General features: G+C 46.0%; 1 pseudogene; it reads left to right on the forward strand.

Moving 5' to 3' along the window:
- Window positions 1-7,127: 7,127 nt before the first annotated feature.
- On the forward strand, window positions 7,128-8,830 carry LOC123363258 (annotated as a pseudogene).
- Window positions 8,831-10,351: the final 1,521 nt, after the last annotated feature.

Raw genomic sequence — 10,351 nt, forward strand, 5'->3', positions numbered from 1 at the left:
CAGAAAAGTTCATTTTCTATGAAATTCTATAGAACTTTACGATAAGGAGGATGATGGGTTAAGACTCGCAGCAGTGCAGAGAAAGCAGCTAAGTGCAACAAACCCCACCACAGGTCATCAGCGAGTATGAATGTGTCACCTTCACCAGTGCACAGACACCCACCACTTTAAAGACGGAACTCCATTAGCGGGAAGCGGTAGTAGGCTTTTATCTTCACGATGGATTAAACACTAAAGAGGAAACACTGTCAGGAACTCAGGTGACTCCTTGCACAGTCGCCTAGCAACCCAATGAGCTTGGTTGGGCCTCACTGAGGGTATGGCTACACTTAGAGCTGCACAGCGCTGCCGCGGGAGCGCTTCTGAGGCAGCGCTTTGAAGTGTGAGTGTGGTCGCGGGGCCAGCACTGGGAGAGAGCTCTCCCAGCACTGCACGTACTCCACCTCCCCGAGGGGATTAGCTTACAGCGCTGGGAGCTGTGCTCCCAGCACTGGGGCACTGTTTACACTGGTGCTTTGCAGTGCTGTAACTTGCTGCGCTCAAGGAGGTGTTTTTTTCACACCCCTGAGCAAGAAAGTTGCAGTGCTGTAAAGTGCCAGAGTAGCCAAGGCCCAAGTGACTATGGTCCCTGATTGGACAGAAGAGCCAACAGATCTCTATTAAAGTCTGATAGCAACAGCAGCACAGTGTCTGATCAATGCGTTCCATGCCTGCAGCTGTGCCAGACCTGCTTCTTGTACCAGCCCTGTCCCTGCTCCTGCCCTAGTCCCTGCCTTCCTCAGAACTCCTGATTCCTGACTCCAAGCACTGGCTAGTCTCTTGACTACAACACCTGCTTTGCCCTTTGATTCTGTTCTGGCTCCCAACCAGGGGCGGCTCCAGGCCCCAGCACGGCAAGCACGTGCTTGGGGCGGCATGCCGTGGGGGGCGCTCTGCCGGTCGCCGGGAGGGTGGCAGGCGGCCCCGGCAGACCTCCCGCAGGCGTCCCTGCAGAGGGTCCACTGGTCCCGTGGGTTCGGTGGAGCATCCGCAGGCACGCCTGTGGGAGGTCCACCGGAGCCGCGGGACCAGCGACCGGCAGAGCGCCCCCTGCGGCGTGCCGCTGTGCTTGGGGCGGCGGAATGGCTAGAGCCGCCCCTGCTCCCAACTCCTGTCTCTGACCATTGGCTTGTCCCCTGAACACACCTCCTGATCTGCTCTCAGATTCTGCTCTGATCACTAGGCCAGACTCCTGTTCCGACTACTAGCTTGCAACACCAAACCTCGGTGTGTAACAGTTTGAGCAGCCCAGTAGACGGAAGGAGGAGCCTTTGCCCCCTAGTGTGGAGCTCCTCTACAGAAGGGCAACACAGGAGTCCAATCCGCCTTTTTGGACATTGTTGGGGAACTGCGGTGAGCAGAATGCAGCCCTCCAGGCTCAGTACAATACCAGGCACTGTCTTCTGTCCCTGCCATTCTCACATCCACTTTCTAAATGACCAAACTGCTTCTACCCGTCAAGTTCAACAGCTATTATGCCAAGTTTCATAGGCTCCTTAACCAATGTCATCTCTAGTTCATGTTACAGCCACATTTGTACCCCACGGATCAGTGCTGAATAAGATTGGTACTAATCTGCTCACCACAGAGGCCCTGATGTGGAGGGGTCCAGCCCTCACTTTGAACACTTAGACTACTTTGTACAGGCAATGGCAGGTGTCTTCGATAGCCCGAATTGAGAACGTACTGCAGAAGCTGCTCCCCAGGCCCTCTGGCAGGAGCCCAGGTCTGTTGCCAAATATGCAGTGGGATGCTGATGTCTGGCTGCAGATCCCCACTGGAGTGAGGCTGTCCAGGAACACCACTCCAGGCAGGGCCTCAACAACTCTATCAAAGATGAATTAGCCCAGGTGGAACCTCCAGCTAGCCTGGGAGCTTTAACTGGTCTGTGCATTAGGATGGAAGATTGGCTAACGAAGCGAGCCCAAGAAAAATGACACCCACAGGACAGAATTCTTCTGTCTCCTGGGGCTCCAGTTGTCCTGCCAGACCCTGAACCGATGCAAGTCGACCTGCCTAGCCCCACCTTTCTGCCGATGAAAAGATTCATAGTTGGGCATTGGGGCTATGCTGGTACTGAGGCACGTTGCAGCTAAAGACCAGCCCAGCTCCGGGTGAGGAAATGCCTGAGCTGAGCCCCAGTAAGGGGCGAGAGTTGGGTCTGCGCTCCACTCGTCCCCTCAGCAAATCACACTGCTGCCCGTCCACCAGAATTTGGCAGCCCCTAACACACGTCAAGTGGGCTGGAAGAAAGCAGACATTACAACAGCTTGGACTAGCCTTCCTGCCTGGCCTTCATGCTGTACAGCAGAGCCCCTGTGGAAGGACAAAACAGGGCTCACACAGCGGGAGCAGGATTTGCTCCCAGGCGCTCCAAGCCAGATGAACTGGCCAGTGCGGAGAGGTCAGGACTATGGCTGCAACTCATTCGTTCTCACCCTTCCCTCGGGCTCTGTTGTTCTCACCAGTGCCCATGGAGGGGGCAGCCATGGCACTGGGCATTTCTGGTTTGCTCTTCATTAGCTGCATGGCTGCTGTATGAGCAGACAGATGCTAACAGGCAGAAAAACATTCAGGCATCAGGGATCCAACTACTTACCCCAAAGAGGGGGGAGGGGAAAGACTAAGAACATCCTTTGTGCAGCGTGTAGAAAACATCAGGGTGTGGCTTACTGGAACTCCAGGTGAGGAGAGGGGTTGGTTTGCCTCATTGATGAGGCTGCAACCGACTCAAGCCACAGTTAAAAAAAAGGCAGCTGCAGATTCACCCAACCCAGAGTCCTGGAGCCATATCCCCTCCTAGACCCGCACTGAATGACAAACACTTTCCAGGAGTTGCTGAAGTCCTAGGAGCACACGTTCACCTGAGGCCACCAGTGCAGTGACTGACAGACTAACGCAATAAGGAGCTACAGCCACTGGTAAGTGCCCAGTTCTCTCCCATTCTCTCCCTGGCACGAGGGTTAAGATTTTTCTGTTTATTTTCCACATGCTGCTGCAGTGGAGACAAGTCTCTGTGACACACCACCTCTCTGGGCGAGCAGTACGTTCAATGTTTAACTCATCCTTTTGTAATGACTTTTTACTGTTTCCTTTAAAATATTTACTGTTAAAAGTAATTGCTGGGGTGCCCAGACTGCTGCAGAAGGACCCCAAAAGGATTTACAGTGACATTTTGGAAATGGATACTAAGAGCAAACGAGGCAGTGACTAGCTAAATGACTCCACTGGGATGGCCACATTTTTCTCGCAATTATCCCTGGTGCACATCAGTTTCAGTGGGATTACTATGAATCACCACCAGTGTGACTGGGATTAGAACCCGGCCTGCCAAAAATAATTTTGTCAACTACAGCTCACTTGGGAGATTCCCACTTGCTTAGAAGGTTTTGAACAAACAAAATGCAGCAGAGAGGGGGCACATTGTTAAATTTTGGCTCTGGTAATGACAGATAGTAATTGGAAGGGGTCACATCACACTTCTAGTTGTTTAATTGATCAGATTCCCACTGCTGTATTTTCTTTCAAACTGCAGAATTGCAGACAAGCATGCAACAGGGGATCAAATTGATTATGATGAAATAGTTGGCTCTGATTGACTTAACAGCCATTCAGTCTCAGGGTTTGCTGTAGGAAAATGAGTCAATATCTTCAACATCTAAAATATCTCTGAACATTTGAAATTAAGCTACGTGAAATAACAATAACTCCCCCCCCAGGAGAGCAACACTGTGGCTAACATGTTTAGGCAGGATGTTTTTGTCACACCATTTTTTGCTCCTTAGTTACACAAGCATAAATCCAAATAACTCCATCGACTCCAATGGAATTATCTGAATTTACAGTGATGCATCTCAGAACTATAAAATAGCATCTCATTCACATGTACTATTTTTATATGACACTCTCTGGTGTTACTACTTATGCCTTAGCATTTTGGTGTAGTATGACTAGTTTATGATTTCTGTAGGGATGGGGACAATTTAATCTGCCTCCTTTTACTACTATAAAATTCCCATCTGCATTGTGACATTAATATAGTTTTAGGCATTTAATTTTCTTCTTTGTTTTTTTAATAAGAGGAAATCTGAATCTATGGATGTGAGCCTCAACTAAGCATGGGGTCACAAATTCAACTAAATGCACCACAGCATAGATATAATCATAAAAAGGAATCTACTGAAGGTATTTCAATGCATAGAACTCCAGGGAGCTACATAATTCTGCATGTCTCTGTTGCTCTATATGATTCAAATTACTAGAGCATATATTTTTCATTACTTTAAATTCTGTTATTTTGTAATCTATTTTTTCACCTTATCTTGTCAAAGCTCATATCCTGCAGTTATATACGTGCAAAGACTCCATTTTGCAAACCTAACTCGGAAGTTACAAATATTCACATAAGTAGCCCCCCAAGATGACAGAAGTGGCCAGATCAGTTCCAAAGTTAGTACTTTTAGAACAAAAATATTTTGAGTTGGGTGGAAAAAAAGTATCCAAATAATGCATGAAAGAAGTGTTGGTTTTTGACCCTTGTCTCTTGACAAAAAGGCCAAGTAGATTTTCTTCAAATCTTCACTTTTGGGCTGAGGGCAAGCATAAAAGATTTTAGACCTACGGATAATGGTAATGTTTTATATATATACACACACACACACACACACACACACACGCGCGGAATGAGATTGTTGTCTCAATAAAAATTAATAGCATAGCTAGTGATAATACAGTGAGGGATTGGATGATGGATTACCACCCATCAGTAATAATATCAGAAGGGATTTTATGAGTCAGTTTTTTCCTTTATTTTCATGGGTCACGGCCTCTTGGAACAAGCACTATTTAATGTTACTTTGCTATTGTGGGCATTGGTTTTACGTGTCAGCTCCGGCGACACAATGAAATCTGTTTGTAGTGTGACCTATTTTCAAAGATGCGGGAACAAGTGACACTCTGAACGTACGGAGTGATTTCCACTGAGATCCAGTGAGTGTGTGGTCACCGTCTGAGTTGGCTAATAGTATTTACGGGGAAAACTCTAGGTCTTCTCAGTGTTTGGGATTCCCTCATTGGTGCATAGCAGCACTGGTGCAAACCTCAACTGTAGACAAGGAAAGCCATGATCTGCACTAGCCTAGTTTATCCCTGCTTGAATGTAGGATTGTCAATTGGTGCAAAGCACAGGTTTCCTTGGGCCCATTCCTGTTCACCTCTGGGTTTTACATGGTTCCTTGCCATCAGTGACTAAAATTGAAACTAATCCCAAGTAGAGATCACGGCCTATAGAAAAAGACATTTCCCAGAGAGAACGAAAAAAATTAGATAACGAGTCTGTCATAAATAAACAGATCAGGGTTAAGGTCTCTTTTCCCTGGAAATGGTTAACAAGCTCAGTAACCTGAGAAACACCTGACCAGAGGACCAATCAAGGGACAGGATAATTTCAAATCTCTGTGGAGGGAAGCCTTTGTCTGTGTTCTTTGTTGGTTTGCTCTGTTCTCTTTTTGGATCTAAGTGAGGCCAGTCATGTCTCCAAGTTCTCCTGGAGTAGTTCCTACTATTCAATAGTAAGTATTAATTAGAAAGGCGGATTAGTCTTATAATTTGATTTCTACATTTGCAATTGTGTGTTTGCTAAAGGAAATTCTTTATTTCTGTTTGCTGTTACTTTGCTTTTACTGAGAAAGAAAAGGGGGAGGGGGAATGCTCTCCAGGTTTACAGGTTAGACTCTGTGTATTGTTCCATATTGGTATTACAGAGACAAGTTACTTTCTTTTTATTCTTTAATACATTCTTTTCTTTTCTTTGGACTTGGTTAATTCCTTCTCTTGTGGAAATTCAGGGGAAGGGGAGGGAGGAAAAGTGAGTTCCTCCTAAGGTTGATTCACAGAGTTGAATCGGTGTGTATCTCTCCTAAGCACTAGGAGAGGGGAGGAGGGAAATGGGTTGTTTCCCTTTGTGTTTGATTCAAGGAGTTTGAATCAAGGTATCTCTCTCCTAGGAGAAGGGAGGGGGAAGGAAGCAGGGGAGAATGGTTTATTTCTCCTAGGTGTAAGAACTCCATGGATTTGGGGCTCTTGGGATCCCCAAGGATTTTGGGGAAGGACTGTGTCCCAATACACATACATTATTGGGTGGTGGCAGCTTTTACCAGATCTAAACTAGGATTTTAGTTTAGAGGAATCCATGCAGGTCCCTATCTTGTGAACCCAACAGCTCCAAGTGGGGGTGAGACCTATGACAGAGTCATTGCAGAAAATGGAGGTGTTTTTAAACTAGAGGCTGTTAGTGAAGACAGGTGGATTTGCTTGTTAGTTGTGACACATAATTTGAGAGAATTTTTTTTCACTCCCAGGAGCTTTTGGAAAGTTAGGTTAGTTTCATTTAACACTTTTTTAAGAAAAGTGTGAACCCAGGGACTGTACAGCTTCTTAAAAACAAAACAGAAGTAATCCTAGCGATTAAATATGTTTAACCTGCCCAGAACACTTGAAAAGCTGCAGCCAGGATGCAGTTAAAAGCAAATGTAAATGCCTTAGCATATTTAGAGAGGTTTGTTTTTGGAAAACTTCCGTTATGAAAACAAAGCTGCAAATATAACTGAAAACTGCAGGGTCAAATCCTGCTCAGCTTACTCACCCACACAGCCCCCTGGATTTCAAAGGGACAATTTATGTGAGGAAGGAGAGTAGGATCTAGCCTGCAGGCTCATTTGAGGAGGCTTTCTGTGAATATTCCTGGGTTTTACACTCATTTCAGTCCTATCTGAAGGTCTGTATTTTATATGTCACTTACCCACCTTATTCCCTCTCAAGTTCATAGAGTTGTTTTCAAGAAGGAATAAAGATCTGACTGCAGATTTACGAGCATGGTGAGTATAAATCTACGACTGCCGAATAATCTCTCTCTCTTCCCCCCTTTCAGTTTGTGACCTAGGCTATGACATCATTCCCTAAGGAGCTAGAACACATTCCCCTGAACATATTCTAGAACGGTGTTGTCCTGTCCAAGCTAGCAATGCACATCTGTTCAGGCATGGATGCTCCCGCCATATCAAACAACTCAGCTCATGCAAACTTGTAGTATGGTTCAGCCAAAAGATGCTGGACATGCATTTGCCTGCTGCGCTGAGAGTATAACTGTACTTTGCACTCCTATCGGATCTTCCAACTGAGGATCTTAAAGCACTTCACAGTGAAATACCTCTGTGAGCTAAGTATTATTGTCTGTAGTTTACAGCTGGGGAGCCAGATCCTCAGCTGATGGAAATGTGCAATTATGTTAACTTCCTCCTGCTGCGGTTCTCGCCTAGGGAATGAGAAGCAGAGAACTTCATTCATTTGCCTAAATTCACACAACAAGAGCATAGATAGTACCTCTGCACTATCTGCACTCAAATGTATTGGGGTTATTGGGCATTACTCCGATCGACAGCCAACGGAAGGTATGAAATTTCCAATTTCTAGTGGTAGAAAATTTGCCCAGGTTATTGCAAAAATAATTAAACATTCCACCTTCACTGTTTCTTATTTAATGATTTTGTCAGCATAAAACTAACCTGAGGTTTCCCTGTAGGACACCCAGAACTACTTGGCTAACCTGGATTATTATATGGATTCTAGTTCTGTGTTGCCTCCGTACGACAACCCATTTAACCACACAGACCTCATCTGTGAAAAAAGTCACGCCCGGCAGTTTGCTCAAACTTTCCTGCCAACATTTTTCTGGATTGTATTCTGCATCGGCACAGTGGGTAATGCCTTCGTCATCCTCGTCTACTACAAATACAGATATAGGAAGAGCATCACCGACAGATACCTGCTGCACCTGGCCATTGCTGATCTGCTCCTCGTTTTCACTCTCCCTTTCTGGGCAAAAGTAGCTTCATATGGTTGGACCTTTAAGAATGTCATGTGTAAAATTGTCAATAGCATGTACAAGATCAACTTCTACAGCTGTATGCTATTTCTAACATGCATTAGTTTTGACAGGTACATTACAATTGTCCAGGCCATGAAAGCTAAGAACCTTAAGCGAAAAAGGCTTCTGCGCAATAAATTAGTTTGCTTTGGCGTTTGGCTGATTGCAATAGGCTTATGCATCCCAGAAATAGTATACAGTGAATCTAAGCAAGTTAGTGATACAACTACCTGCAAGATGGTGTACCCTACCACAGTGACCCGAACCACCAAAGTTACTGTCCTAGCTTTGAAAATCACAATAGGATTCCTCTTTCCTCTCTTCGTCATGGTTACTTGTTATGCTTTTATAATTCATACCCTCCTTCAAGCCAAAAGATCCCAAAAGCACAAATCATTAAAGATCATCATTGTTATTATCACAGCTTTCCTCCTCTCCCAGTTGCCCTACAACAGCATTTTGCTGGTCAAAATCATCGACACTTACACCAGGGTTATATATGACTGCAAAACCTCTGACAACATTGACCTTGGATTCCAGATAACTCAGAGCATCGCCTTCCTTCACAGCTGCCTGAACCCTTTCCTCTACGTGTTTGTTGGGGAGAGATTCCGTAAAGCCCTCTTTAAAACTTTGGGGGATCTAATTCACTGCACTGGTAAGAGCCGAGAACAGAGCTCTTCCGTATATGATAGCCAAGAAGGGAGCTCAAAATGGTCTGCATTGCTGACGCCATCAAAAACCAGGAGCTCTCTCACTTTGAGTATGCACCAAAATTCCTCACTCACACGCAACTTTTGCCAAGCTCCTTTCACAGTTAATGGGAGTCTGGCTGGAGCAAGGAGTGCTGAATGCAGTGCTCTGTAAGAGATTCTTACCCTATGAAAGAAAAAGAAAGATCCCATGAGGGGCTTGAGCCAATGATCCTTCAAAGAATTGAGCGGTCTCAACTTCTGCTGAAGTCAGCAGAAGTTCAGGGTGCTCAGTGCCTCTCCCTGGAGCGCTGACGACCTTCAAAGATCAAGCCCTACACTTCTGGGTGGAAGGCAGTGACACCGTTGAAAAGAGCCAGAGAAATAGTATAACGCTGAGTGGAACTAGAACTGACGAAGGAGGAGATTTAAAAAAAAAATCTTGTTACAACTGTAAATATCCAACCCAGCTGTGGCAATGAACAATCTGAACCAGCAAGTGATTTAAGGGAATGATCACATGTGGTCATGGAGCTCAGTTACTGTAGCCATGGAAATAGCTAAGACATGGTGGCTGCTTCACACTATGTCCCATTCCCGTCCAAGCCGACTGACTGAAGCCAGGGGAGGAATTAGGCCAGTACTGTTTTCAATGGGAGTTGCAGGTGCTCAGTACCTGTCAGGATCAGGCCTTAATTGGTTGATGCTTGTATAATGCTTCATAAATGAAAAATGCTACAGATTGTTACGGTCATGTCACTGGCAGCTTTTCAAAGTCCCTTTTCTGTAACCGGTGAAAGTAGGGTTGCCAACTTTCTACTCACGCAAAACCGAACAACCTTGCCCGGCGCTGCCCTTTCTCCGAGGCCCTTTCCCCTGCTCTCTCCATGCCCTCTCCCTCTGTCGCTTGCTCTCCCCACCCTCACTCACTGATTTTCACCGGGCTGGCTCAGGGGTGGTTGTGGGGGCTCTGTCTGGGAGCACAGACTCTAGGGTGGGGCTGGGGGTGAGGCGTTTAGGGTGTAGGATGGGTCTCCAGGCTGGGGCTGAGGGCTTCGAAGGATGGGAGGGGGATCAGGGCTGGGGCAGAGGCATGGGAGGGGGTCAGTGGTGCAGGCTCCGGTCAGCACTGACTTTAGGCGACTCCCAGAAACGGCAACATGTTCCCACTCCGGCTCCTCTGCGGAAGTGTGGCTTCTGCAGGCACTACCCCCGCAACTCCCAGTGGAACGTTAAAGGAACGTTAACACTTTAAAGTAAATGGCAAGCAAAAGTCCTAAAGAAAGAGCTAAGACAGGGCTTATGCATAAAAGACTTTGGTGACAAATCCCGAAATTGCAAGTAGAAGCAACAAAACTGCTGTTTATCCAAATGATGTTGGATTTATTAACTTATTGAGAATTTGGCCTTACAAGGCGTGAAGCATTCCTAGCCGATTGTGAATGCCCTCAGCTATCACAGACTTCAGTGAGCATTGATTGTGCTCAGCACCATGCAGGATGGTGCGTCAACACAAGGCAAAACAGCATGAAAAGAACATGAATAGACTGATCACTTTTGGTACATGAAAGAGCAAAGCACATTATGGAACATAAATCCTGAGTTTGTGTCTGTTTGAGATGCTCACTGCCCTGGGGCAGATAATGAAACCAATGGACACATTTATGAACCTCACAGCACTTTGCGAGGCTTTATA

This window comes from Mauremys mutica, chromosome 2, assembly GCF_020497125.1.
Source record: "Mauremys mutica isolate MM-2020 ecotype Southern chromosome 2, ASM2049712v1, whole genome shotgun sequence".
Classification (NCBI taxonomy): Eukaryota; Metazoa; Chordata; order Testudines; family Geoemydidae; genus Mauremys; species Mauremys mutica.